This window comes from Cryptomeria japonica, chromosome 6 (assembly GCF_030272615.1).
Source record: "Cryptomeria japonica chromosome 6, Sugi_1.0, whole genome shotgun sequence".
NCBI lineage: Eukaryota > Viridiplantae > Streptophyta > Pinopsida > Cupressales > Cupressaceae > Cryptomeria > Cryptomeria japonica.
The window spans coordinates 379,700,507-379,707,596 of NC_081410.1; positions in this window are offsets into that span (position 1 = coordinate 379,700,507).

Consider the following 7,090-nt stretch of genomic DNA (forward strand, 5'->3'; position numbering starts at 1 on the left):
TGATCGTGCTTCAACTGCTTGAAGACATTGCTTTGGCATAGTGGACCCAGAATAGGTCTGGTACCTATCTAGGTTATGGACCGGTATCATGCTAACATGTACCCTACACGTTACCGGGATGTTTCGAGATGATTTATGGATTTCTTATTGTTGTTTTGATCTTAAGCCGACATGGCATATCAATGTAATATGGATTTATGTAATATCTTTTAGGTGGCCGACCTAATTGGTTTAGGCCTTAGAGTTTGTATAAATAAGAGGTAGAAACTCTTTGTAGAGTATCATGGTTATGAAAAGGTCATGGTCAAGGAATGTAATGTGTGAATATTGTAATATCATTCAAGCATAGGAGTTGGTAGATCATTGGTGATCGAGTTGGATTAAGGAAGAGGATTTAGTCCTCCGACATTAAGCTTAACCGAGACTGTAATCAGGCATGGTAGATGTTATTTCTGACAGTTCACTCTATTGGATTGTTGTCCATTTATCTTGAGATGGTTGTAGCCTCTTTGTAGTCAGTGAGACTCTTTTGTAATGAGCAGTACGCTCTAGGCAATGTGCCTTTGTACAAGTGCAGGCCCCTCATTGTAACACATACTTTCTGCAGAAGTATCATCTAACTGCGGGTAGGCTTCCCACTGTGGTTTTTCCATTTTCAGGTTTTCCACGTGCAAATCATGGTGTTATGTGGTATGGTTGCTTTGCATTGATTATCTATTTTATTGTTAAGTTGTATTGTTTACCGGTATCTGTTCCTACCGGCATCTGTATGTGCTTTACCGATACTTGATCTATTTAAAGGTTTTTAAGTGGATTAAAAGTTATAATCTATTAACAATTGATTCACCCCCCCCCCCTCTTAGTTGTTCACGGATTATCCTAACAATCGAAAGCTAATAACACATGCCTACACTAACCTTTTGACTTGTCATGAGTTAGGGATAGAGATTATGAAAATGAGGAAACATGTAACATTTATTCAGTAGTAGATTCAATAAGAAGGAACAATCTAACAAATTATTCACAAGTTGCCATAAAGTTGGTTCTCTCTTAAACAATATATAACCTAGCATGACTTTTCTCCTCATGTTCCTTCTTTATCCATCAGCATGTTAGATGTCATCCAAGAACAGTAGCACAAAATATTCCTAAAAGGTATCAAACTCCTCTTTCATGAGGCTCATGAACATGGTAGGGGAATTCATCAACCCAAATGGAACCATAGAGAACTCATAATGCTCATAATAAGTATAAAAGGCTATCATGTGAATGTATACCTCTATAATATTCATTTGATGATAATTAGACTCTAACTCTATAATAGAGATCACTTTAGATCACTACAGCTGGTCAAAGAGATCATCAATCCTAGGAAGTGGATAATAAATTGTCATTGTTACCTTGTTTAATTACATATAATCACTGCAAAAGTGAAGGGACACATTCTTAATAAGTAAAAGTTGGAACACCCAAGGGGACACACTAGGATGAATGTGGCCTCTCTAGAAACCCCAAATATATAGCTTGATCTCATTGACCTTGTGTGTGGTCATATTATAGGGTGCTTGTTAAAGTAATTTCACTCCAAGAACAAGATCTATATGAAAATATAGCTCTCATCGAGATGGCATCCCTAGCAAGTCTAAAGAAAAGGCATTCATGAACTCCTATAAGATGGGATGGTCACTAAGTGAAGCCTCTTGTCCCCCATGTCGGTCCAAATTATTGTATTAGCCTATTTTGGCTTCTATTCATTTTATGGATCCATAATGATAACTAAGTATTTAAGAAAATTTTGGCTTAATAGGTCCTATAGACACCTAAAAATGTCCTAGCCCAATTGAATAAATTTTTATTTTATTTTATTTTTATAAGCAAATTGTTGCCTAGGGGTAGCTACCATTATATTAATATAGAAAAAATAAAAAATAAAATAAAATAAAATTACATATCAACCACACAGACAGAACAACGGGGTCTTAATGGCCTCAATGATATCTTGTGATCTCTCAATTTTCTCAAGGGGTAACATGCTCCCATTGACAGACATCGTGTGCTCATATTAAGTTTCCAGATTATTCCTACTCAAGCCATCTCTGAGAACAATGATGGTGTTATACTTGTCATTCTTCCCAAGTAGCTCTTCAATGTTGAATGCATCTGCCACTAGACCCTTGAAGGCTATGGTGTCCATTTTTTTGAGTGCCTTCATAGCTTGCTCTCTGAACTAGGGAACAATCAATTGTCTAATGGCTTTCTCTCTAGCTTCATGGCCCCCCATCATTATGGCTACTATGTAGATGAATTATTCTAGCAAGGCAACATTGTGGGAGTGGGGGCCCTGCAAAGATTTCTCTCCAATGATTCCTCGAACCACCCCTTCCTCCAAATCTCCCTCTATCACAAACAAGTCCTTTATTTATTCCTTTGTTGACTCTTGGTCACAACTGCATTTGCACCCTATGGTTGTTACTTCCGAGAGCATTGCCAGAATAAATATTTATTGGTTATTTAATTATTTTCTAGTATTTCTCTATTAAATAAATAAATGTTTTTATTTAATTAATTAATTTGTTAGCTTTTTTGCTTTTAATTAAATAAGTATTTTTATTTATTTAATTAACTCATTAGCCTTTTCTTTCCTAAAAAATTAAATAAATACTTATTATTTAATTAATTATTCTAAACCCCACCTTTTTACTCTATTAATTAAATAAATACTTTAATTTATATAATTAATTCATTACCCTCTTCTTTCTAATACTAGCCCTCCAACTCATTCACATGGATCATAATATAAATTTGTGGACATGTGATAAGTGTCAAATTCCTTTTAACGACCTCTTTTATTTTCTTTTCTCCACATGACAACATGTCTCTCTAAATTACCTACTTCTCAATCTTAGCTCTCCATTTTGTTAGTTAACAAATTTGTCCTTCCAAGATAATTTTGAAAAAAACTCAATATGCCCAAAATGAAAGACAAATAAATAAATAACAGTTGGAGAAATTGTTATTGAATAAACAATTTTCCTTTGAATTTTAGAGGTATAGCTCCCTCAGATGATATAATCTAACTCAGGGGTATCTTTTTAACAAGAAAGCAGGAAAGGCAACTAACACCTGGGCATCACTATGCTATAGATGCGATTATGAATTTAAAACAAAGGGAAAGAGAGATAAATGATATAAAGTCCACTCACTTAGGACCCACACAAATGATTAGGAAAGTCAGCAGCAGTTCCTTTTAGTTGATATGACTTATTCAGGATTCAAAGTTCTTGTTATAAACACACCCATGATCTGGTATGACAAGTGAAAATATTTAAGAATGATTATAAATCACAAAGTAAATGACAATCAGAAGAAAATACAAATGGATACAAAGCTTTAGTAGATCTCCTTTGAATATAAAATTAGAGAATTCAAAGGCTCTTCATTCTTGTACAAAACATCATCTTTCAAAAGAATTGTATTGCTATCTCCCCTTTCTATAGAAAATCAAATAACGAATCTCCTTCTAGAAATTACTAAGATCGAGTCTCACTCATGTCTCCAATTACAAGGGGGATCATAAATCTGGATCCTTCTAATGTTCTTTCTCTTCATATTTAAAGAGTTCTTTTTTTTTTGTCTTGTGAATTTCGTCTTCCATAACTACCTCTCTTTCTTGCAAATGTAATTGCTTCTTTTTCCATTCAAAATTCATGAAGTTCTATAAAATAAAACTCCTGTGTATAAATATATTTCAATTTAAAAAGGTATATAAACAATTATAAAGACTAACTTTTATAGTAAAGTGGTATTCCCCAGCATAAGATAGATAGGTGGAAAATTTTATTCAATGGAAAACATCCTAACCTCATCTCCTATGCCTTTGAGCTCCATGTCTAACTCTTATGCCTTTGAGCTCCATGTCTAACTGATGTAGAGGTTGGCAACAGTAGGGTGATAAACCCACCTACACACCTTGGTCTTCTTTACCTTGAGTCTCCCTCACGGCTATGATTCACACCTCAACTATGAAATCAAACTCTTACCCCTAACCAGGGATGGCACAACACTTCTACCACTTCCTAAGACCTATCAAGATCTTCCACAATGCTATTTTGAAGCATAAGACAAATATTGGCTTTTGAGGCCTAGACAATCCTACCGGTACAAGTCTTCCGGCACAGGTTTATCGACACCGGCCTACCGGTTAGTAGCCCTATTTCACTATCTTTTTGGACTTTTCTCTAGCTAACACCAAACAACACCCTAAACAAATTTAGGTTTCAGACACCCTTTTGGGATTACTATCAGATTCCAAAAGATTGGAACTCCACCCTATTCCTGCACTCTTCAACACCTACTTGGGTCACAAGCCTAATTGATCAGGTTAGACCGATTTCACAAAGGAGGTATATGAGAATGGGATCACAAGAAGGTTCCAACTCTTCAAGAAGTTTCTTCTATGTTCAAATACTCCAATTCCATCAATTCAACTCATCACCTCATCATTGTTCATTGTATTCTCGATGAAACTCATCTAATCTAATCTAAACCCTCAACCGGTTTAGACTAGGGCTTGGTGGTAATGTACCAACCAACTCCTCTGACCTCGCCCCTCTGGAATCTCAAAATACATGTCCCTAACTTGCATTCTACCCATGGCCATCGGATCCCAATGAGTATATTGCGATTTAGGGTCTTATTTGCATGGTAAGCCTTGAAAATGGAGGGTTTCAAACCTGCAGAGGATAAAACGCTTATAACTTCCACTAAACTTTACTTCCTAAGGTCAGACCAAATGCATTGGAAGGGTGTTTCAGGGTTCTTTCTAACTAGATCAAAAACTCATCAGTAGATCTCATGCTCTCTACGAATAGTATAGAAAAATATCACGGTTATGGCAAAATCAAACTTGTTCTATTCACTTTCTCCACCAAACTTTACAAAACTTTTGACTCCTTTCTTCCTACGGTTGTCCAAGCATATATAAATCTTTTCCAACATCCATAACCAACTTTTGAATAGTTAGGACCATTGGAGAAGTAGTTGGCATCCTACCGGCAACTTTGAAAAGCTGCTTGACAACAAATGCAACATTTTGCAACTTAGGACAACATTGGTTATTAACCACCTAGACCTTATGGAAACACATATATACATATATATGGAAAATATTGATCAACCACAATCGTAACAACCAAACCCTCCTTTGCCAAACTCCCCCTCAATTCAAGATTTAATTGCACAAAATTTGATCCAATTGAGGGGGATTGCAGATGTATATCGTAGGATCCCTCGCCTGAACTCAATGTTTGATCCCCTCACGTCCATCATAAAGAGTACAGAAACCGTCACTGAGGAGCACAATGTCACTCTTTTGTGGTGAGATTCTATGAGGGGAAAATATGCAGATGGCTTGTCCTATAAGGAGATCAAGGATCTCGAGATATCCAAAGCCGATATTACCGCATTGTTTGAGAATCCCAGCATTGGTCAACCCGTAGACCCCCCCAAAAAAAAAAATTCTATTAAATGGTACACAAATAATGATATTGTGAAAAAAAATTGGGATCGTTGGTGGATGGTTTTCAATAAACCATCCAACAACAATCTTGATGTCCCCTTTCTACTTCATCAAAAAATTGTATGTTGTGTTTGTTTTAGGAAAACATGTGAACTAATTTGATATCCAACCTTTCCAGGGTGTGGGTTTAGGTATGCCCCAAAATAGACCTGGGGCAATCAGAGTAGTCTAGGGCCCATATGTTCCCCCTCCTCCTGTTGATCCCCCACCTCCAGTGCAACATCTAGATATCATATGTGAGGCGGCATCACAGACCATATTGGCTATTCACTCTTTGAGTAGCCTTTTGGTTTCTCAGGCTGGGGCAGTAGCTCAGCCTTCTTTTGATGGTAGTTGTGCATCTAGTGGCGCTGATACATCCTCCTAGGCTCCACACATTTGTGTGCCCCATAGTTGTGTCATGTGTGGGCACCTATGCTTGGGTCCAATTGGACAACCTGTTGATCCTCCTACGCACACTGCAAATTATGAGGTGCATGAGATGCACGATGCACCAGATGTTATGACAGGGACTGGAGGATACCCTGGAGAGTCCTCACATGCTAGAGGTGAGGAGGCACCTTCATCATACATTGATGATGTAGTGGTAAGATTTGTATTTTCACAGTTCATTCTTGTAGCATCCTAAAATTGCGACACTTGCAATTTCGACTGCATTTCGGTCTTCACGATGGCGACGCAACACGCAACCTGAATGGAGACCCTGAAACTTGTCCACGACACTGAAAACTGCATTTTTCAAGCACCCTGGCCTGAACCTCCTTGCACCCTGCTGTCCCGGGAGGTGGGACCAGAGCACCCAGCGCCCTGGTCCCTGGGTCCTATTTTGGGCCCGGTCTCCTAAGGGGTCTCAGGTCTTTTTGTTTGCAAATTGGAAATTACATTCCCTGGTCGGCCTAAGGTCAGGAAAATCAGTCTTTTAACCCTAAATGACAAGTATATAAACTACATTTTCCTCTTTCATTCGACATGAGGGAAAAGGCGTGGAAACTATACTCAAGCATTCAAGCATTCAAGCATTCCTTCAAGCAATTGATCATTTCAAGTCTCCATTCAAGGCTAAGTGTCGCATTCAAGACAAGGATTCAACCATTGAAGAGGAGATCACATACTACATGCTACATACAACATACTACTACAACATACAACATACAACATCTAAACCTTCGCACATAAGGATACAAACATCCTTAGAACAAGGTATTAGTACTTGTTTTACAGTCATTTACATTTACAGCACTTGCTCATTTCTTGGTTAATTCCAAAACCGGGGTTTGACCTAAAGGCAAACCCCTAATCCCTAACCCCCCAATCGTCTTCGCTTTTCTGTGTGTAGGTTGCAGGTACGCGGCTGAAATTGAAGATCTAGAATCCTTGTGCAGAGACGAACAGATCCCCCTTCGTTTCGCGGATTTTTCGGAGGACCGTGGCACCGGGCGCCATCGTCCTGACAACTTTTGCTCAAATTTGTAGGACAGCGCCGTATCGACATTTCACTGCTAATTCCAGGTC